Here is a 24,656-nt window from a genome sequence, read left to right on the forward strand (position 1 = left end):
CACCACCCACTTGGCCACCACCCCTGCTCTGTTTCATTTATGAATACAAATAATTGATAACACCAGAGTGCAAATTATACAATGATAACTGGAGGGGTCCTTATTAATTACCCACCCCCGCTAATATTAGGTAAGGCAAAAGATAGCTTTTGGTCTTGTTCTCACGGATATGGCACTTTCCCAATGCAATCTTTTTCTTTGTCATTTTCAAATAGTGTTCCATAAACACAGCACCATTTCAAGATTTATCTGCATCCACACACAAATGCTCAAAACAACCTAAAATGCTGTAGTAGATATGCCAGGCCTGTATGTGGCGCTGTAATGCTAAAAAAAAAAACGAGAAGAAGACTTGCTTAAGAGCTAATCATGGTAGCATCAGAAGCTAAAGCTACACTACAACGTGGCATACTAGTACTAATAATAATAAAACATGTTTGTTCAGGATGATCCACATAAATGCAGAGGTGTAGTATAACTATATCTACAGTGAAGTTCTCATACCGTCAATTCTGACTCATACTGTTTTATTAAAACCATTCAAACACTGAATAAATATAAAGTCTTAATCTTCCCTCTTGCATCGTTTCATCAGGATTCATCATCACAGCCTGATAAAAACTGTTATCCACATAAGATGCCCTTGTTTTGTTAGACAGTGTCTGGAAATACTTTAATTCTTTATCATGGACATTACTTGTGAGTAAATACAGTGTTTTTAAAGATGTCCCTCAGTGTTTGTCTGCTCCTGGTGTGTTTGCCACCCTGAACCAGAGGATGCCAGCGCTTTGCCCCACCAACAAGAATTAAAAATAACATTTTAAAAGCTGAAAGTCCTTTCTGCAATTATTTTATGAGCGTCACAGAGCTCCATTTACACATGGTCAGTGTTCATCACAGATATCCATATCAACATTCTACTCGCAATGAAAATAAATCCCATTAATGATCCACCAAGACAAAAAATAAGTTAAATTACACTGTTAACAACATCCATCCATCCATTTTCTATACCCACTTACTGCAATTTAAGGGTCGGGGGGGGATTGGAGCCTATTCCAGCATTCATAGGGCACAAGGCGAGTTACACCCAAGACAAGATGTCAGTCTATTGCAGGGCCACATATAGCCAGACAGACACATTCACACACCTACTGTCAATTAAAATTTTCCATTTACCCTAACCTGCATGTTCTTGAATGCGTGAGGAAGCCAGAGCACCCAGAGGGAATCCACGCAAACTGCAAATAGAAAGGCCCCAGGTGGGAAGCAAGCCCACGACCTTCTTGCTGTGAGGCAACAATGCCAACCACTAAGCCAGCATGCTGCCAACAACATGCAGTTCATTAGAGTGGCTGAGCTTAGAGAGGTGGGGCTATGATATCATCATTTCAGAAAAGCTATGTATTGCTCATCCAGATGAAAACCAAGATGGCGTTTTCAGGTTTATCCACTTTGGGACCCATTTTCAAAAAGTATTGTTTTTGGCCACCAAAAATGCTATTTCCGTGTGGACAAAACACCAGTATGATACAAAACTTATGCGGATACACCTAAACCCTTTTCGTGTGGACGGGGCCAAAGCTAGCATTAGTTAAATTATAACTTCAATTAAAAGTTACAAGTTAGCTCTGACATTAATATTCATCCATAGACACTTGACGTAATCCAATTCCGAACTTCTGGAAGTAAGAAAGTGCATTAAACAAGCTCATTAGCTACCCATATTAACTCTTCTGCAGTATCGTTGGCTTGCATCAGGCAACGGACTTTAGACTAAAATTAGCCACAGCAATGATGGGGGGTGAAGCAAGTGGACAAGTCAAGAAATGGTATGGCCCATTTTATCTGTCATTTTTACCTTTTTAGGGGGTGCCCAAGTTTAAATGATGGGGTCAGATCTCCAGTTCCTCCCATAATTTGAAATATGCATACCCCTGGCCTCAAGCTAGCTAGCTAATAAACTGTTTGTTGAAAAGCCAATATTAAAAACTTGTTTTGTTTTGTTTGACAGCAAAACAACAGCACATAGGAATGACTAGCAATGAAAATGTTCATATTCTGGCATAGTGTCGTTTTTATTTTAAATACAGCACATTATTTTGTGATGTATTTCTTGTCATTCATGCACCACAACCTGTATTAATAATTTGTATTATTTGCCTGACATTCTTATTTTGACAAACTCTTGCTGCTGCCACAGTGAAGTACCTTCCAGGCCACATTCTGTGTAATCATTAATGTTGTAATCAGTTTCTTTTGATGGTTTACCTGCTGTGCTGTGGACCTGTGATGCTTCTGTCTGCTCACAAATGCATCTATGTGAACAACCCCAACACAGACTCCATGCAACCACTGTACAGAGCAGAAATCAGAAGACATCCCTGATGTCTAGATGAGACTCTGCCTCCAGTCTGCATAACATTCACTGTTCCTGAGTATAGAGGGTTTTCAATCACGTGACCGATTTGCTCCCGTCTCCATCGTGGATTACTATGCAGCTTGCACATGAAAGAAAGTAGAGAAAATGAAAGCTTATTACGATGCTTTAAACCCTCAAGATAAAGCTGTTTATTGTGATGGGTGTGTAGCAGTTGGTTCAGTGGATCCGTATGTTGTAGGATAGCGAATTTAATGACGATGTAATGAAGTGGCCGACAGTTTCACAGCGTAAGCTTAATATGGCCAGAACCAAGCAGAACACCCGTAAATCCACCGGAGAAAAAGCTCAGAGGAATCAGCTGGCAACCAAAGGTGCCTGGAAGAGCGCTCCAGCTACTGTTGGTGTGAAGAAGCCTCACCATTAAAGGCCCGGCACCATGGCGCTGAGATAGATCCGCCGCTACCAGAAATCCACCGAGCTGCTGATCCGCAAGCTGCCGCCCAGGTCAGCCTCGCTGGCCTCCTGCAGAGCATCACAGCGGAGCTCTAAAAGCGGAGGTCGGTCTTGAAGTCCTGAGCTATTTCTCTCACCAGGCGCTGGAGGGGCAGCTTGCGGATCAGCAACTCGGTGGATTGATAGCGGCGTCTCTCTCAGCACCACGGTGCCGGCCCTGTAACAGTGAGGCTTCTTCACACCGCTGGAGCGCTCTTCCGGGCGGCTTTGGATTTGGATTTACGGGCGGTCTGCTTGGTTCTGGCCATATTAAAGCTTCCTTCAGATCTGCTGAGCCAGGTCTCTTTGTGTTGCTTAGAAAGCTCGTAACACTCCACTGCTTGATGCACAATAACTGCTGGTAGCCTGTAAAATGAGCGACCTGCCTCATTTTTATCATTTCTGTTTGAACAACCGACGACAGCACAAACGTTGGCCATTGTTGAAGCTTCTCCAATTGTTCGCCAAATGCACGTAGCGCATCACAGCGGCCACTGCGTCGTAATCCACAATGGCCGCAGTACACCGATACATCACATGAAAACCCTCTATAGGCTCTCTAGGATGCCCATCAATTTATTGGGGATACAGGAAATTTTCAGGATGTCTCACAGGGCAGCCCTATCAACCAAATTAAATACTTTGTAAAAATCAATGTAGGCTGCAAAGAAACCCTGCCTACGTGCAACCGAGTGGTGTGAACACGAAGATGATGAGAGTGTGCGCCTAAGGCCATTAAAGACGGACAGTATTAGTGTGTCAAAGCGCAACAACAAGGCTTCATACATCTTAAGGACAAACTCACAATTGCCCCAGTTCTATCTTAGCCAGCATCCACAGGAAATTACATCCTGGAATAGCAGTTGTGCAGTGTTGTTACAGCTTCAATGGAGGGCAAGGAAAACGTGATCTCCTATGCCAGCAATCATCTAACTCCTGCACATCAGAGATACTGTGTGACAGGACAGCAGCTGTTATCTATTGTTAACCACACCAAGCAGTTGCACAATTTTCTCCTTGGAAAAAGTTCCTGCTATAGACCACCACAGCTTTAGCTTGACTTTTTCATTTCAATCAACCAGCGGGCCAGCTAGCAAAGCAGCTTTTTCAGGGGTTTTTTTTTTTTTTTGAACATTGCCCTTGCCAGGAAAATAAAATGCAGATTCATGCAAAATGGACACTCCAGGACAATGTGATACCTATTATGCAGGCAAGAGGTGACAAGGTTTCTCACACTGCTCGAGGCTCCTCCAGCAGTGAGCCAGGTTTGAGGAGGAAGTAGATGATGTGGCACCTCTGATTGTCAGGCAGATCACAGTTTGGTAAATTGACACCCGTGCAGACCACCAGCAGCAAATGACAACTGAGCCATGCTTTGGTCAGACTGCCAGTTCAAATTGGAGTTATTGCATATCTGATTCAAATCAGGTGGCACAGTGGCTTAGTGGTTAGCACTGTTGCCTGACAGAAAGAAGGTCCTGGGATCCTTTCTGTGTGGAGCTTGCATGTCCTTCCCGTGTTTGTACTTCCTCCCACTTCCAAAGACATGCAGGTTAGGTGAACTGGTGACTCTAAATTGACTGTATGTGTGAGCATTTATTGGTCTATATTTGACTCCCATGGGTTTAGTCAGCTGAACAATTGCTTGTCAACTGGCAGGACCTCCCTGTAAACACACCTCATGTTGAAAGTTTTTTCTTTTTTTGGAGTGAGCGGCGAGAGATTATATTGGAGTGCAGTAAAAACCAGCACAGCAAGAGAGCGAAGCAGCAGGGTGTATGTTGGGGTTGGGTTCATGCCACACAGAGCTCTCAGACATAGGAAAACAAACCTGGAATCAGATCTGAATGTTCGGGCCAAAACAGATTTGCAAAAATGTGGTTAAAATTGCATTCCTAACCGTCTACAAATGAGACTTGAAACTGATTTGGGAAAAATACTATTTCATGCGGTTTTTGACTGTCCAGACTTGCAACATACAATCAGACATGCACATACAGTAGTGTTCAGAATAACAGTAGTGCTATGTGACTAAAAAGATTAATCTAGGTTTTAAGTATATTTCTTATTGTTACATGGGAAACAAGGTACCAATAGATTCAGTAGATTCTCACAAATCCAACAAGACCAAGCATTCATGATATGCACACTCTTAAGGCTATGAAATTGGGCTATTATTAAATAAAGTAGAAAAGGGGGTGTTCACAATAATAGTAGTATCTGCTGTTGACACTACAAACTCAAAACTATTATGTTCAAACTGCTTTTTTAGCAATTCTGTGAATCACTAAACTAGTATTTAGTTGTATAACCACAGTTTTTCATGATTTCTTCACATCTGCAAGGCATTAATTTTGTTGGTTTGGAACCAAGATTTTGCTGGTTTACTAGTGTGCTCGGGGTCATTGTCTTGTTGAAACACCCATTTCAAGGGCATGTCCTCTTCAGCATAAGACAACATGACCTCTTCAAGTATTTTGACATATCCAAACTCATCCATGATACCTGATATGCGATATATAGGCCCAACACCATAGTAGGAGAAACATGCCCATATCATGATGCTTGCACCACCATGCTTCACGGTCTTCACTGTGAACTGTGGCTTGAATTCAGAGTTTTGGGGTCATCTCACAAACTGTCTGTGGCCCTTGGACCCAAAAAGAACAATTTTACTCTCATCAGTCCACAAAATATTCCTCCATTTCTCTTTAGGACAGTTGATGTGTTCTTTGGCAAATTGTAACCACTTCTGCACATGTTTTTTATTTAACAGAAGGACTTTGCGGGGGATTCTTGCAAATAAATTAGCTTCACACAGGCGTCTTCTAACTGTCACAGCACTTACAGGTAACTCCAGACTGTCTTTGATCATCCTGGAGCTGATCAATGGGTGAGCCTTTGCCATTCTGGTTATTCTTCTATCCATTTTGATGATTGTTTTCCATTTTCTTCCACATGTCTCCTGTTTTTTTTGTCCATTTTAAAGCATTGGAGATCATTGTAGATGAACAGCCTATAATTTTTTGCACCTGCGTATACATTTTCCCCTCTCCAATCAACTTTTTAATCAAACTACGCTGTTCTTCTGAACAATGTCTTGAACGTCCCATTTTCCTCAGGCTTTCAAAGAGAAAAGCATGTTCAACAGGTGTTGGCTTCATCCTTAAATAGGGGACACCTGATTCACACCTGTTTGTTCCACAAAATTGACAAACTCACTGACTGAATGCCACACTACTATTATTGTGAACACCCCCTTTTCTACTTTTTTTTTACTAATAGCCCAATTTCATAGCCTTAAGAGTGTGCATATCATGAATGCTTGGTCTTGTTGGATTTGTGAGAATCTACTGAATCTACTGGTACCTTGTTTCCATGTAACAATAGGAAATATACTCAAAACCTGGATTAATCGTTTTAGTCACATAGCACTACTATTATTCTGAACACTACTGTAAATCATATCTTTACCGGCAGTCTAATCAAAGTCGAACTCTCTCAGTAAACTGAAAATTGAAATTTAAACACATGGCAGCAGCCCAAAAGAATGATCCAATACTTTACAGTTAAGCAACTGGAAGGAATCAGGAATCATTCCCAATGTATCAACAAGCAGCAGTGGAAAATCAAGCAGCGAGGAAATACTTGCTCAGCTGGACCCAGCTTTGTCATGGAGTTTTGCATAATTGGCAACAGAGAGCAAGTGGCTGCTGCTCATCTTCTTCCATTGGTTGTATCACTGTGGTTGCAAGGGTTTTCCACAACTTATATCCTGATCTAATAAACAAAGACAAAGATCCTGCTGGGTCATTGACAAAATTCCCATGATTATGGCATCAGGATTGATGTTTGCCTGCATATACTGAGGTGCCCACAGTGTAAAGCACAGAAATCCAGCATCCACTCACAGTGGGCCAAATTACCAGGTTGAAGCACCTATTGACTGTTTGCATCTTGATGTGCTGGACCATTTCCCACCTCCTCCCCTGGGAGGTAATATACATCCTTCTCCTGATATGGTCCAGTTCACCAGCTGGGGGAAACATTTCCTATGCCACCTCAAGAAGCAAAAACAACTGTTAAGACAATGATCTATGATCTATGGTCACACTTTGGAGCCCCCATCCAGAGGTACATGCAGATCACGGTTCCAAACAGGAACATTACATGTAGGGCTGAAACAATTAGTCGAGTAACTCAAGTAATTGTATCAAAAAATGTTTGAGGCAAATTCTGTGCCACGAAGCTCCATTTAGCTTTGTAGTACATATGCCAGGCCTGTGTGTGGCGCTGTAACATCCTGAGAAAAAAACAGAAGAAGACTAGAGCAATTTAGCACCAAAAGCTACTGCTTTCCAACGCAACACGCAGAGTAAAATAAAGCCTTTTAAGGGAAAGAGGGTCCACGCTGATCATCTGAAATAGACTGATTGTGCATTTAAAGTGAAGTAGCGTGTTTTTAACACATGATCCGCTCTACGTGGGGAGTGACTCGCCCGGCGGCCGGCTGCTGTCTCTCTCTGCCCAGTATGAGAGGCTCAGTACTTAGCACTGGTACCACAGTCTCTTATACAAAGAGACTGGTAACGTGTTTTTGAAAACATGGCTGTGATTGGTCTATCTGATACATCGGCCACTATTGGCTATCACGCCATGCTCTGTGATTGGCTGTGGCGTAACCACCGAAAATGTAAGTTGGTTCCACTCCTCCAGAGACTGTGGTACCAGTGCTACGTTGTAAACAAAGGCTGCAGCCAATCAGAGAGCAGCGTGTCTCAGCCAATCAGCAAAATGTCAGAATCCTCACTAAAAGTCACGTGACCAAATAACCCATACCGACTCCTTTGCCTTGGCTGGAGGAGTGGAACCAACTTACTCAGCACTCCGCTCACACTGGGCGAGTCACAGCTTTGTCCCCGGCCACACTGACAATTAGTTTCTGAAAGATCCTCTCAGCAAAAGTCCACTTTCTTCTGTGTTATGTTCAGACTCGCACTGAGTGTTTCGCGTTTTAATTTTTTGCTTTTTTGGGCAACACACAAGATTCACAAACACTGTAACTTAAATAAAATAATAATAATACAAAAAAAAAAAACTGACTGGGAGGCTGGCATGATCAACCTCCAGCTGAAATGCATCTGCTGAATCGCAGAGAAAGAAAAAATTAACTCATGGACCCAGTCCACCAACCTTAAAACTCAAAAATGGTTCAATTTTACAAAAACAAAACAAACAAAAAAACAAAACAAAACAGACACCACATCCCATCGCCATTTCAACAAAATGTCAACACTTTGGCGCAGTGACATTGACCCATTGCTTAGGGAGAGTCCTGGACTATTGATGTTTAAAAACGCAGAAGTACTTTTTATCTGATTACTCGATTAATCGGCAGAATAATCAATAGAATACTCGATTACTAAATGAATCGATAGCTGCAGCCACAATTAATTGCATTTAATTGTACCCTTCCGCAGTTTATCCACTGATACACTGACCATCCCAAAAAAAACTGAGGTAAACACTTGCCTCTGTTAATGGCAGCTTATTGCAGTGTTCAAGACTGCAGCACTGGCTTTACGCCAAACATGCAGATCTTTGCATGTTTGGCATGTTCGTCTTTGCTCAGAGTACGCTCGATGTGCAGGTTGTGTCTGCTTGTTTTGGAGTATTTTATTACAAACACCTGGAATAATCTGGCTTGTTGTGGTGAAACGTCCTAATGGATCAGACGTCAGTATTCGTGCAGAGTGAAACTGTCGTCAGATTTAATGTTGTATGCTTATGATGTTAGCACTTTTAGCAGCTGTTTGGTAATTTCATCCCTTAGATCCACTTAATGTACCATTACTGAGAAAATATGCGGCTCATAACTCTTAATGTCCACAACAAACTGAACCATTAGGAGAACCACCACGCATTCCCCCAAAAATATGATTTAATGAACACCCGAAGGTGGTTAAGTGGCTCGGACTCTAAGAGGTGCATGTTCAGGCGCCTTTCGTCATACAGTAGTGTTCAGAATAATAGTAGTGCTATGTGACTAAAAAGATTAATCCAGGTTTTGAGTATATTTCTTATTGTTACATGGGAAACAAGGTACCAGTAGATTCAGTAGATTCTCACAAATCCAACAAGACCAAGCATTCATGATATGCACACTCTTAAGGCTATGAAATTGGGCTATTAGTAAAAAAAAGTAGAAAAGGGGGTGTTCACAATAATAGTAGTGTGGCATACAGTCAGTGAGTTCGTCAATTTTATGGAACAAACAGGTGTGAATCAGGTGTCCCCTATTAAAGGATGAAGCCAGCACCTGTTGAACATGCTTTTCTCTTTGAAAGCCTGAGGAAAATGGGACATTCAAGACATTGTTCAGAAGAACAGTGTTGTGTGGGCCACTGAAGAGGAGGTACTGCTGGCCCACCACCACCAGATGGCGCCCTGCTTGAAGTGTCACTCGTCATCAGCACCAGCTGTCACTCATCCACATCACCACCACCATAAAGGCCGGACTGCAACTCCACCTCCCAGCCGAGAAATCAGCTACCATTCAGGTAATTTCTCTGCTAAGCTTAAACAGTGACTAATAGTCTGATCTCATTTGCAGCCGTTTTCCTGTGACGTGTCCTTGTCTGTGAATTGGCATTTGGTGTGGACTGCGACGGCTTCGCCTCACACCCCAGACCAGATAAGTGGTTAAAAAGGAGCTGCACGAGTGTGTGATTGGAGGTGGAGGTGCTCCCTCCTCACTGAACACTGACTGTGGGATTACTGAGTGTGCGAACTCACACTCATCATTACTGTTTCTGTTCTCTGCCAGCAGTACCGGGTCTGACTGCTGAAGACAGTGGCCACCTGGGGCGCAGGGCTTGGCGGCTCCGGTGTTCTTCAGATCCGTTGGTGGTGGAAGCTGTGTGGGATCCGGCTCTTCTCTCGCCAGGTGTCTTCTATCTTCGAGCCTGCCCACACGTCACCTTGTGTATATTTGACGTTCCACCATATTGTTATTGTCTGTACGTCATTGTGCGATTCACAACATTAAATTGTTACTTTTTTGGCTTATCCATTGTCCGTTCATTTACGCCCCCTGTTGTGGGTCCGTGTCACGACACCTTCACAACAGGATTTCTCGGCCAGCGTCACGGATCCCGAGGGGCTTCAACCATCGCTTGAACAGCCAATATGGAAGAGCGAGGTGCACAGGCGCCAGCAGGAGGCGTGTTAGGTGAGCTGCAGCACATCTTAACCGCTTTTACTGCTCGGTTGGACTTAGTTACCGAGCAGGGTATTATTCTCAATCGGAGGATGGAGGCTCTCACCGCCCAGGTGGAAGCGCATGATCAGGGCGCTGCTGCAGCACCTCCTCCTGCTGACCGTATGCCAGAGACAGACATTCCACTGGTCGTTCAACGAACCCCCCCACCTTCCCCTGAAGCATACATAAGCCCTCCGGAGCCGTACGGAGGCTGTGTCGAGACGTGCGCGGACTTCTTGATGCAGTGCTCGCTCGTCTTTTCACAGCGTCCCGTCATGTACGCGCCAGATGCTAGCCGGGTGGCTTACGTTATAAATTTGCTTCGAGGAGAGGCACGCGCCTGGGCTACGGCGCTCTGGGAGCAGAATTCATGGCTCCTAACAATTTACACTGAGTTTGTGAGGGAGTTCCGACAGGTGTTCAACCACCCTCATAGAGGCGAGACCGCTTCAAGCGTGCTGCTGTCGATAAGACAGGGGTGTCGGAGTGCAGCGAAGTATGCAGTCGACTTCCGCATCGCGGCAGCACGAGCTGGCTGGAATGCTGTTGCGCTCCGCGCCGCCTTTGTAAACGGACTGTCGCCGGTCCTTAAGGAGCACCTGGTGGCAAAGGACGAGCCGCGGGATTTAGACGGGCTTATCGACCTGGTTATACGGTTAGACAACCGATTAACAGAACACAGACGGCAGCGAGACGAAGGGCGTGGTCAGGCACAAGCCGTCCCTCTTCCTCCCGGGTCCGAAAGGGAGCCGACTTCCCCACGCTCCACAGCCAGGGCTCTCCACGTGATGACAGCTCCCCCTGCTGACTATGGAAATGAGCAGGGCCAAAAAACGATCAGAGCAGAGACAAAGGAGGCTGATCCGTGGAGAGTGTTTTCTCTGCAGCTCAACCGAGCATACACAGAGAGAATGCCCCAAACGGTCAAAACAGCAGCACTCGTCCTTAGAGACTGGGCTAAGGGTGGGTCACAACACCCACGCGGGGAGACCCCGACAATCTGCACGTATCCCAGTCACGATCCTGAGTGGGGATCTAACCCTTCACGCCCCAGCACTGGTGGACACGGGGTCGGAGGGAATCTGCTGGATAGCAGATGGGCAAAGGAGGTTGGGCTCCCTCTAGTGGCCCTACCGTCACCATTGTCGGTGCGGGCACTAGATGGCACCCTTCTTCCACTAATCACACACCAGACACAGCCAGTGACATTGGTGGTGTCTGGGAATCACAGGGAGGAGATTGTGTTTTATGTAACACCTTCTACCTCCCGAGTGATTTTGGGTTTTCCATGGGTGTTAAAACACAATCCCCGGATTGATTGGCCGTCTGGGGTTGTGGTTCAGTGGAGCGAAACCTGCCACCAGGAGTGTTTAGGATCCTCGGTTCCACCCGGTGTGACAGCTAAGGAGGAGGCTTTAGTCCCCCCCAATCTGGCGGCGGTGCCAGCCGAGTACCATGACCTTGCTGACGTCTTCAGCAAGGATCTGGCACTCACGCTGTCCCCACACCGTCCGTACGATTGTGCCATTGATTTGATACCGGGCGCTGAGTACCCGTCCAGCAGGCTGTACAACCTCTCACGTCTGGAACGCGAATCAATGGAAACCTACATCCAGGACTCGTTAGCTGCCGGGTTGATCTGGAACTCCACCTGCCCGATGGGTGCTGGTTTCTTTTTTGTGGGCAAGAAGGACGGCGGACTCCGTCCATGCATTGATTACAGAGGGCTGAACGAGATCACGGTTCGCAACCGATACCCGCTACCTCTGTTGGATTCAGTGTTCACGCCCTTGCATGGAGGCCAAATTTTCACAAAATTGGATCTTAGGAATGCTTATCACCTGGTTCGGATCCGGGAGGGAGACGAGTGGAAGACGGCATTTAACACCCCATTAGGTCACTTTGAGTACCTGGTCATGCCATTCGGCCTCACCAATGCGCCCGCGACGTTCCAAGCATTGGTTAATGACGTCTTGCGGGACTTCCTGCATCGGTTTGTCTTCGTATATCTAGACGATATACTCATCTTTTCTCCGGATCCTGAGACCCATGTCAAGCATGTACGTCAGGTCCTACAGCGGTTGTTGGAGAACCGGCTGTTTGTGAAGGGCGAGAAGTGCGAGTTCCACCGCACTTCTTTGTCCTTCCTGGGGTTCATAATCTCCTCCAACTCCGTCGCCCCTGATCCGGCCAAGGTTGCGGCGGTGAGAGATTGGCCCCAACCAACCAACCGTAGGAAACTACAACAGTTCCTCGGTTTTGCAAATTTCTACTGGAGGTTCATCAAGGGCTACAGTCAGGTAGTGAGCCCCCTGACAGCCCTGACCTCCACAAAAGGCCCCTTCACCTGGTCGGATCGGTGCGAAGCCGCGTTTAGGGAGTTGAAACGCCGGTTCTCGACTGCACCAGTTCTGGTGCAGCCCGATCCCAATCGCCAGTTTGTAGTTGAAGTGGACGCCTCTGACTCAGGGATAGGAGCCGTGCTATCCCAGAGTGGGGAGTCCGACAAGGTTCTCCATCCATGTGCCTACTTTTCCCGCAGGTTGACCCCGGCTGAAAGGAACTATGACGTCGGCAATCGGGAACGTCTTGCGGTGAAGGAGGCTCTTGAGGAGTGGAGACACCTGTTGGAGGGAGCATCGGTACCATTTACGGTTTTCACGGACCCTCGGAACCTGGAGTACATTCGCCAGGCGTCTGAACCCCAGGCAAGCCCGCTGGTCGCTGTTCTTCGGGTGTTTTGACTTTCGGATCACCTACCGCCCCGGGACAAAAAACCAACGATCTGACGCCCTGTCCCGGGTGCATGAAGAGGAGGTCAAGACCGAGCTGTCAGACCCCCCTGAAACCATCATCCCCGAGTCCACTGTCGTGGCCACCCTTACCTGGGACGTGGAGAAGACCGTCCGGGAGGCCCTGACACGTAGCCCGGACCCGGGGACAGGTCCGAAGAACAAATTGTACGTCCCACCAGAGGCCAGGGCTGCGGTCCTTGACTTCTGTCACGGTTCCAAGCTCTCCTGTCATCCAGGGGTGCGAAGGACCGTGGCAGTGGTCCGGCAGCGCTTCTGGTGGGCGTCTATGGAAGCCGACGTCCGGGAGTATGTCCAGGCCTGCACCACCTGTGCCAGGGGCAAAGCCGACCACCACAAGGCCCAAGGCCTCCTCCAGCCTCTGCCCGTGCCTCATCGCCCCTGGTCTCACATCGGCCTAGACTTTGTCACGGGCCTCCCGCCGTCCCAGGGCATGACTACCATCCTCACGATAGTGGACCGGTTCTCCAAGGCGGCCCACTTCGTGGCCCTCCCGAAGCTCCCTACGGCCCAGGAGACTGCAGACCTCCTGGTCCACCATGTCGTGCGTCTGCATGGGATTCCATCGGACATTGTCTCGGATCGTGGTCCTCAGTTCTCCTCCCAGGTCTGGAGGAGTTTCTGCAGGGAACTGGGGGCCACCGTCAGTCTCTCGTCTGGGTACCACCCCCAGACGAACGGGCAGGCAGAGCGGACGAACCAGGAACTGGAGCAGGCCCTCCGCTGCGTGACCTCCGCGCACCCGACGGCCTGGAGCAACCATCTGGCCTGGATCGAGTACGCTCATAATAGCCAAGTTTCATCTGCCACCGGCCTCTCCCCGTTTGAAGTGTGTTTGGGGTACCAGCCCCCATTGTTTCCGCTAGTGGAGGGAGAGGTCGCGGTGCCCTCGGTCCAGGCCCATCTGAGGAAGTGCCGTCGGGTGTGGTGTACCGCCCGCTCTGCCCTGCTCAGAGCCCGGACGAGGGCTAAAGCCCATGCAGACCGCCGGCGTTCCCCGACCCCTGTATACCAGCCCGGGCAGGAGGTTTGGCTATCCACAAAGGACATCCCCCTGCAGGTGGAATCCCAGAAGCTTAAGGACAGGTACATAGGACCATTCACCATAACCAAAATCCTCTGTCCAGCCGCAGTGAAGCTGGCAGCTTCAGCTTCACTGCGGATACATCCGGTTTTCCACGTGTCACGTATCAAGCCTCACCACGTTTCACCCCTCTGTACCCCCGGACCGGCGCCGCCTCCTGCCCGGATCATCGACGGGGAGCCGGCTTGGACTGTGTGCCGGCTCCTGGACGTCCGTCGGAAGGGCCGGGGGTTCCAGTATTTGGTGGACCGGGAGGGGTATGGACCCGAAGAACGCTCCTGGGTGAAGAGGAGCTTCATCCTGGACCCGGCTCTCCTGGCCGACTTCTACCGGCGGCACCCGGACAAGCCTGGTCGGGTGCCAGGAGGCGCCCGTTGAGGGGGGGGTCCTGTTGTGTGAGCCGCTGAAGAGGAGGTACTGCTGGCCCACCACCACCAGATGGCGCCCTGCTTGAAGTGCGGGCTTCAAGCACGAGAGGGCGTCATAGCAACCGGGAGTGACAGCTGTCACTCGTCATCAGCACCAGCTGTCACTCATCCACATCACCACCACCATAAAGGCCGGACTGCAACTCCACCTCCCCGCTGAGAAATCAGCTACCATTCAGGTAATTTCTCTGCTAAGCTTAAACAGTGACTAATAGTCTGATCTCATTTGCAGCCGTTTTCCTGTGACGTGTCCTTGTCTGTGAATTGGCGTTTGGTGTGGACTGCGACGGCTTCGCCTCACACCCCAGACCAGATAAGTGGTTAAACAGGAGCTGCACGAGTGTGTGATTGGAGGTGGAGGTGCTCCCTCCTCACTGAACACTGACTGTGGGTTTACTGAGTGTGCGAACTCACACTCATCATTACTGTTTCTGTTCTCTGCCAGCAGTACCGGGTCTGACTGCTGAAGACAGTGGCCACCTGGGGCGCAGGGCTTGGCGGCTCTGGTGTTCTTCAGATCCGTTGGTGGTGGAAGCTGTGTGGGATCTGGCTCTTCTCTCGCCAGGTGTCTTCTATCTTCGAGCCTGCCCACACATCACCTTGTGTATATTTGACGTTCCACCATATTGTTATTGTCTGTACGTCGTTGTGCGATTCACAACATTAAATTGTTACTTTTTTGGCTTATCCATTGTCCGTTCATTTACGCCCCCTGTTGTGGGTCCGTGTCACGACACCTTCACAAGAAACAGCATAGTTTGATTAAAAAGTTGATTGGAGAGGGGAAAACTTATACACAGGTGCAACAAAAATTATAGGCTGTTCATCTACAATGATCTCCAATGCTTTAAAATGGACAAAAAAAACAGAGACGCATGGAAGACGGAAATCAACCATCAAAATGGATAGAAGAATAACCAGAATGGCAAAGGCTCACCCATTGATCAGCTCCAGGATGATCAAAGACAGTGCTGTGACAGTTAGACGACGCCTGTGTGAAGCTAATTTATTTGCAAGAATCCCCCACAAAGTCCCTCTGTTAAATAAAAGACGTGCAGAAGAGGTTACAATTTGCCAAAGAACACATCAACTGGCCTAAAGAGAAATGGAGGAATATTTTGTGGACTGATGAGAGTAAAATTGTTCTTTTTGGGTCCAAGGGCCGCAGACAGTTTGTTAGATGACCCCCAAACTCTGAATCCAAGCCACAGTTCACAGTGAAGACAGTGAAGCATGGTGGTGCAAGCATCATGATATGGGCATGTTTCTGCTACTATGGTGTTGGGCCTATATATCACAGTATGTATGTTGGAAACCCAGTAATGAATGCTCCACCACATTGTTTACCACCACATGTTTATTTGGTACAGAAACCTTAAACAAATGATAGCAGCCACAAAATTCCAGAAACTTATTCCAATAATTGTCATACCATTTTGATAAACTCCATGTTGGTTTTCATTTGTGAATTGGCTCAGTGTTACTCCCATACAGTAGTGTTGGGAGTAACATTGTAGATCATTGTAGATGAACAGCCTATAATTTTTTTCACCTGTGTATAAGTTTTCCCCACTCCAATCAACTTTTTAATCAAACTACGCCGTTCTTCTGAACAATGTCTTGAACGTCCCATTTTCCTCAGGCTTTCAAAGAGAAAAGCATGTTCAACAGGTGCTGGCTTCATCCTTAAATAGGGGACACCTGATTCACACCTGTTTGTTCCACAAAATTTATGAACTCACTGACTGAATGCCACACTACTATTATTGTGAACACCCCCTTTTCTACTTTTTTTTACTAATAGCCCAATTTCATAGCCTTAAGAGTGTGCATATTATGAATGCTTGGTGCAAGCATCATGATATGGGCATGTTTCTCCTACTATGGTGTTGGGACTATATATCGCATACCAGGTATCATGGATCAGTTTGGATATGTCAGAATACTTGAAGAGGTCATGTTGCCTTATGCTGAAGAGGACATGCCCTTGAAATGGGTGTTTCAACAAGACAATGGCCCCAAGCACACTAGTAAATGAGAAAAATCTTGGTTACAAACCAACAAAATTAATGCCTTGCAGATGTGAAGAAATCATGACAAAACTGTGGTTATACAACTAAATACTAGTTTAGTGATTCACAGGATTGCTAAAAAAGCAGTTTGAACGTAATAGTTTTGAGTTTGTAGCATCAACAGCAGATGCTACTGTTGTTGTGAACACCCCCTTTTCTACTTTTTTAATAATAGCCCAATTTCATAGCCTTAAGAGTGTGCATATCATGAATGCTTGGTCTTGTTGGATTTGTGAGAATCTACTGAATCTACTGGTACCTTGTTTCCCATGAAACAATAAGAAATATACTCAAAACCTGGATTAATCTTTTTAGTCACATAACACTACTATTATTCTGAACACTACTGTACATGCATCTTCATTGTCCTGTCAAGATACCGGCATCGCCACACACCGCTGTCCAGCAACCTCATAACTCCATAAGCTCTTCCCAGGCATCTTCCAAGATAAGTGACTGTCATTACAAGTTCAGTACTTTCCCTGCATGCAGATGTGTTTCTGATGGCCGAGTCCAGGAAGGCATTGAAGGAGCTTAAGCCCCTTTCAAACCGGGCCTGCGTAGGGATACATTGTACTGTGTATCTAGTACGCAGGAATGCCTGCGTATGTTGCACGCAGGGGGAAGCTTGGCCCACCTCTTCTCCTTCTGTGGTTTTGAAGCTTCACTGCCAGCAAAGTCCCACGGGATGAATAAAATCTAGCAATGCTGGTATGTACTGATAAAAACCTAAAAGGATTTTTCGCCAGACTTTCGTAGGGTAGTGTACAATTGCGGAGGCATGGTGTAATCGTAAACCCAAATTCTCTGATTGCTCACTCAATTTTTCAAGTGCTGGAATCAGGGCAATGATTCATCTACATCACACCATCTTTCACAAAGTCAAAGTCTGTAAACCTTTCCTCAACAACTAGTCCATGCAAGCACTGAACCGCGGTGGAGCCAGAACACTTCCGTAAAACGAACACCAGTTTTTACTGAAAAAAATTCAGAGGGCTGGTGTGTTCCTTGTTATTTATGGACCACAGCCTTTATTAGTTATTGCTGCTGTTACTTTCCTGACATTATTTTGATGAGCTCATACTACATGCTAAATTATGTAGTTTCCCCGTCCTGTTTTGCATATCCACTAATGTTCAGCTCAGGTCATGGTGATCGCTCACATGCCCTGGTGTGGACCCGTGACTCTCCCGTCTGCACGTGAGTCAAAGTGTTCTGTAAGGTTACAGGCTGTGGATGATAATTGTCAACCCACTGAACATCCTCAATGAAGGAAGACAAGCGTTATACCCGAATAACCCCATGAACACGAAGTGAACAATCCAACCATAATAAACAGAACGCCACAGAGATGTTAAATGTGAACAGGAGAAAACCTGAGCAGAGGAACAAGTGAAGAAGAATCAGTGTCGTGCTTAATTTTAAATGCAGGAGACTTTTCTCGTGTCTGGCATTAAAGTCAAAGCAGCCAACAGAAAAATGCCTCTAACGTGTGCCGATTTCACCCAGCGAGGAAACACTGCATTCTGCTTAACATTTTAAGAAAATGTATAAACAGTACACATGACATTTCCATTAAATGTCACCAAAGCAGCAGCAGACAGTATTTTTTTAAAAAAAAGCACTAATATACATATAACAGAAGATCACACATGGAGAATTTATAACTTGTAACATATTCTCACGTAAGAGGAAAGTGAAAGGAAAAAAACACAGCAGCTGGTTAAAAATGAAAGAACAATCACATTGACTGCAGTATTTCTCTCACAGCAGCTTTACACTGAGATATTAGCTAAGTCTTTCTTTATCTTTTGCAGACAGATCCAACCAGCAGGAGCAGACACACACACAAAAAAAGGGATTTCTTGCTCATTTCAGAGCAGGCCTTAGGGAAGATCAATTGCAAAAAATAAAAAATGATAGGCTCTCAAACTGTGACCTTGTTTTTGCTCCTTTATGCAGAAACAATGTTTTATCATGGAATGTTTGTAACCAGCAAGTCTGAAGCAAAATCCCCCAATCATTTATAACAAGAGAAAATCTCTGTTTTACTTGAAGGTTTACATGAACCTGAAGAAACTCTGTTGTGGTTTTCATACAGACGAACACGTTGACAGCCGGGAAAATAAGCTCTTAATGACTTAAAGTCTGTGCTGGTGGTGAGCTTTGATTTAACGGTCAGATTGTGAAGCTAATTTATTTGTTTTCTATCTACAGATACTGTAACGGCTTCAACCCTGTTTATACCAGCTGTTTGGAACTAAACTGGGAACCACTTAGAACTATTCTAAAGATATACTATAGTGTGTAAAGACTGACTGAGAGATGTGTCAGTGACTTGTCTGCGTAAGAGCTGATTTATTCCTCGTGCAGACACGTGGATGAGTGAAGGAACAATTGACTGGTATCACAATACGATGTGCCACCGATCAGTTGGTAGAGATAAGCTGAGACACGAACACCATCAAAGGGAAACAATGTATGTTGGAAACCCAGTAATGAATGCTCCACCACATTGTTTACCATCACATGTTTATTTGGTACAGAAACCTTAAACAAATGATAGCAGCCACAAAATTCCAGAAATTGTCATACCATTTTGATAAACTCCATATTGGTTTTCATTTGTGAATTGGCTCAGTGTTACTCCCATACAGTAGTGTTGGGAGTAACATTGGAGATCATTGTAGATGAACAGCCTATAATTTTTTGCACCTGCGTATAACGTTTCCCCTCTCCAATCAACTTTTTAATCAAACTACGCTATTCTTCTGAACAATGTCTTGAACGTCCCATTTTCCTCAGGCTTTCAAAGAGAAAAGCATGTTCAACAGGTGCTGGCTTCATCCTTAAATAGGGGACACCTGATTCACACCTGTTTGTTCCACAAAATTGACAAACTCACTGACTGAATGCCACACTACTATTATTGTGAACACCCGCTTTTCTACTTTTTTTTTACTAATAGCCCAATTTCATAGCCTTAAGAGTGTGCATATCATGAATGCTTGGTCTTGTTGGATTTGTGAGAATCTACTGAATCTACTGGTACCTTGTTTCCCATGTAACAATAAGAAATATACTCAAAACCTGGATTAATCTTTTTAGTCACATAGCACTACTATTATTCTGAACACTACTGTATGTCTGTCTGCTGTCTTTGGAACTGCAGCGTCACTCGTCAACCACAATGCTCAAGACACTCCTTTTATTCAAAATGAAAATGAAAATCAACACAGTCCACAGCCTCCATGCAACTACAACTGCAAAACGTCTCGAGAGCATCTTCAAACTTGTCAGTTATGATCAATGTGGGTAGGCGGCCAACACGTTAAGAGGTATAAGAGGCAATTTCTCTAAGACTCCAAGAGAAGCTCAGCTTTCCCTAAAATGTCAAAAATTAAATGGTCAAATATGTACAGTTGTGTTAACATTTCATTGGCTACAAATGCGTTAGAACACGTTGAATGAATGAATGAATGAATGAATGAATGAATGAATGAATGAATGAATGAATGAATGAATGAATGAAAATGAAAATGAATGAATGAAAACTGTTTATTTCAAACATTTGATACAACAACAATTACAAGATAGATCAGTAAAGACAACAACAAAAAAGTTCCTACTGTGTACCCAACATGTCCGAAAAGGGGTAGGGTGAAGCATCAGCTTATTTATTCCTACCCCTTCTTCCCCACAACCAGTAATACCCTTTGCCACATATACACATAGATTCCTACACACCTAAACCGATATCAATATATATATACATACATACACACATCAACATACATACACATATACATACACATATATACACACATATACATATATATACACATATATATACACAAACATAAATATACACCTACACATACCTACTTACATACAAAATACTATATATTTACAAGCCGAAGCAAAAAACAAAAACACCCTAACCCTCATTACCCTTCCTCCTCCCTATACCTAGAAAAAAACATATTTTTGTACCGCTGTTTGAACTGGTTCATGCTTGGACATTGCTTGAGCCCCACTCCCAATCTATTCCACATCCTCACCCCACAGACAGAAATACAGAAACCTTTTAATGTTGTTCGTGCCCACTGATGCTTTAAATTAAATTTCCCCCTCAGACTGTAATCCCCTGATCTGTTAAAAAACATATTTTTAATATTTGCTGGAAGTAAATTGTTTATTGCTTTATACACAATTTGTACTGTTTGAAAATGAACCAAGTCTGTGAATTTTAAGAATTTGGATTGTAAAAATAGTGGATTTGTATGATCTCTATAGCCAGTATTATGAATAATTCTTATAGCTCTTTCTGCATTACTGATAGTGATTGTGTTGTACCTTTATAAGTATTACCCCATACCTCTGCACAGTACTGTAAATATGGTAAAACCAGTGAGCAGTAAAGAATGCGGAGTGAGTTGTGGTCCAGAATATGTTTCGCTTTGTTTAGAACTGAAATGCTTCTTCACAGTTTACTTTGTATATGTTTTATATGAGTCTTGCAGTTTATCTTATCATCTATTATCACCCCCAGAAACTTATTTTCATGTACCCTTTCAATATCTACCCCCTCGACTTGTAACTGAACCTGTATGTCTGTATTACAATAGCCAAATAACATGTATTTTGTTTTACTTAAGTTTAATGATAATTTGTTTCTGTCAAACCATATTTTCAATTTTCCCATTTCTATACTGATCCTCCTCAGTAACTCCTGCAAATCCCCCCTGAACAAAAAATGCTTGTGTCATCTGCAAATAATACTAATTTTAATATTTTGGAAACATTGACAATATCATTTATATAAATTAGAAACAGTTTTGGACCCAATACTGACCCCTGTGGGACGCCACAAGCATTGTCCAAGCATGATGATGTATATTCCCCCAACTTCACAAACTGTTTTCTGTTAGTTAAGTAGCTTCTCACCCAGTGCAACACCAACCCCCTAATCCCATACTGTTCAAGTTTATTGATTAATATGTCATGATTGATTGTATCAAAAGCCTTTTTAAGGTCTATAAATATTCCAACTGAATGTAATTTGTGGTCTATGGCGTTTGTAATCTCCTCAACTGATTCTATTAATGCAAGTGATGTTGAACTATGTGCTCTGAATCCATATTGACTATCAGTAAGTAATTTATGTTTATTTATGAATTTGTCTAATCTATTATTGAATAACTTTTCTAATAATTTGGAAAATTGTGGAAGCAAAGAAACAGGTCTATAATTTGTGAAGTGGTGTCTATCCCCAGTCTTATACAGCGGCACAACCTTAGCTATTTTCATTTGATTGGGAAATTTACCGGTTTGAAATGATAAGTTACAGATGTATGTTAATGGTTCTACAATCCATTCAATGACCTGTTTTACCACCACCATATCAATTTCATTTAAATCGGTAGATGTTTTATATTTACAATTATTCACAATGTCTATAATTTCTTTTCCATCCACTGCTGTGAGGAACATTGAACAGGGATTTCTTTCTATGAGATTATTATCCCAATCCTCAGGTTGGGAATCGGGAATTTTTTCTGCCAAGCTTGGTCCAATATTTACAAAAAAATTATTAAAACCGTTGACTACCTCATCCTTATTTTCCTTCTTGACATTATTATCAATGAAATACTGAGGGTAACTCTGTTTTTTATTACCATTTTTGATAATGCTATTTAATATATCCCATATTCCTTTAATATTGTTTTTGTTATTATATAATATGTTACTATAATATTCCTTCCTACATACCCGTATAATATTAGTTAATCTATTTTTGTATTTCTTATATCTATTTTCTGCCTCTTTAGTCTTTAGTTTTATGAATTCTCTATACAGTGTATTTTTCTTATTACATGCATTTCGTAACTCTTTCGTCATCCATGGTCGAGCTTGGATTTTTTGTTTTCTGTAGTCTTGTTTAATTGGACAATTTTTATCATATGATGTAAATATTTGTAAAAAAGTTTCATATGCACTATCAACATCACTTTCACTGTATACCTTTTCCCAGTTTTACTCCTGTAAATCCTTCTTTAGTGTGTTCATGTTTTCCTCTGTCCGCACTCGCCTGTATTTTATTTTCTCCTGTGGCTGATTCCGCCGATGGTTTCTATTATAAACGATGAAAACTGGTAGATGATCACTAATGTCATTGATTAATAATCCACTCACAGTGTTATTCTCAATATCATTGCTGAATATATTATCAATTAAGGTAGCACTATGGGATGTAATTCTGCTTGGCCTGGTGATTTTTGGATATAAACTCATACTGTACATTATACTGATAAATTCATCTGTTATTTTATGCTTATTTGGATTGAGCAGATCAATATTTAAGTCACCACAAATGAACACAGTTTTTTGATTAGTTTTTGAGAACATTTTTCCCATACATTTTTCCCAACACGTTCATTTTGAAGATGAGTTTGTTCATAATCAGCGACTTATCACAAATTAACTGACTCGATTTTGTTAACTTCTCATACATTCCTGTAGCGTCAATGCCACAGATTTCAAGAAATCATTTTCTTATACAGTCTGTGGTCAATGCATTTGACCATAGAAGCTGAGCGTTCGTTCACTTCAATGGGACTGTATCGAACAGTTTTATTTATTTCCTCAAAACTTGACTGTCATTGGATAAATGCCACAGTTTTGTCCCACCCCTGGATGCTCAGCATCTCTGGGAGTGAATGGAGCTGTGGGCCGGCTTCAGCTGGCCTGGACACTGAGCTTCCGCGTTGTTGATTGGAGGATCAGTCAAAAGGCCGAATCCCGGTTTGATGGACAGCTATTTTGAGATATACACCGTCACTTAACCTGCTCGGAGGAGCTTTTTCCAGCAAATGATCGGAGTGTGGCCAGCGAGCTGAAGCAGCCAGTCCAGCCAGACACCCCCAGACCCAGTCAGAGAGAGAGAGAGAGACAGCAGCCAGTGTGATCGAGCAGACACACGCAATCCTAAATTCTTCACTTTTGGATATCTAGTAAAACTTGCATATAATGGATTCAGGTGGACCAGTGAACTTTGTCCATTATAATTGAAATCCACTGTATATATGAAACAGACAAAATCCACTATATATATAAAATGGACAAAATCTGTTAAATGTATAAACCAGACAAAATCCATTATATGTATGTCGTGGATTAGTTACAGTTAGTAGGCGCCGAACAACCTATGGGTAATAACCAGCTCCAATTAGACTTACGCATTTCCTTGATTAAACAATAAATAAATAATAATAAATAAAGGCCTGCCTTAAATAAGCCCAACGCATTATGTGCATTAAAAAGACTACATTTGGTGGAGTCACTTTTTTCTATGTCAGCTGCGGAGTGGTACCTGAAAACTCTAAAGAGTAATTTATGCTTCTACAACATAACTCTATGGCCGTGCAATGACGTCAACGTGCGCATAACCATTTTAAAATTCTCTGACGTGTTGGTGGGAACCGTGGCTTTTTCTGGATCAGTTTGTCCCTCAACGAGCTCCACTTTTTTGTGCAATCATCAACCTCAAAACAAACATTACATGCAATTTCCCTCAATGAATTGCAGGTCATTTGAGCTTCTTTGTAGTTCTTAGAGTCCGTGTTATAAAGTTAGTCACATTTGCGGACTTTTCTGCCAAACATTCCTTTATTTTATCCATGATCGAAATGTAATTGGTGTGCACACTGCAAAAACTTTTAAAATATGATGGGAGAGGAAGAAGTGAAAGCGGAAAAGTGACCAATCACAGCCCTTGCGATATCTGTCAATTAACAGTGGTTAGCATATGCATTCTTGCGTATTGTGGATGACACAGTTGCTCATAACCATGTTTGATGAACCAAATTGCTGTTATGTGAACATTGAAAGTTGGTCTTTTGATGTCCACTTGTGCTGGCGGACATCTACAGTCAGCAAGTGTTCACGACTCTAAACTAAAAACCAGTAAATGCTTCAGAAACTTTCAGGAAGTAAAATTGTTCCTGGTGACATGGTGCAGCACAACGGAAATCTCACCGACTTCCTCAAAGGATCATAGTTCCTGCTACAGTTCCCGAGCTGTGTGTAACATGCCATGAGAACCTGCTGAGCTTTACAGTTTG

General features: G+C 43.9%; 1 protein-coding gene across 3 annotated transcripts in view; it reads left to right on the forward strand.

Moving 5' to 3' along the window:
- The window catches only part of macrod1 (mono-ADP ribosylhydrolase 1), a 461,598-nt gene that overhangs the window by 435,851 nt on the left and 1,091 nt on the right, over window positions 1-24,656 (forward strand). The window lies entirely within an intron of this gene.

This window comes from Thalassophryne amazonica, chromosome 11, assembly GCF_902500255.1.
Source record: "Thalassophryne amazonica chromosome 11, fThaAma1.1, whole genome shotgun sequence".
Taxonomy (NCBI): domain Eukaryota; kingdom Metazoa; phylum Chordata; class Actinopteri; order Batrachoidiformes; family Batrachoididae; genus Thalassophryne; species Thalassophryne amazonica.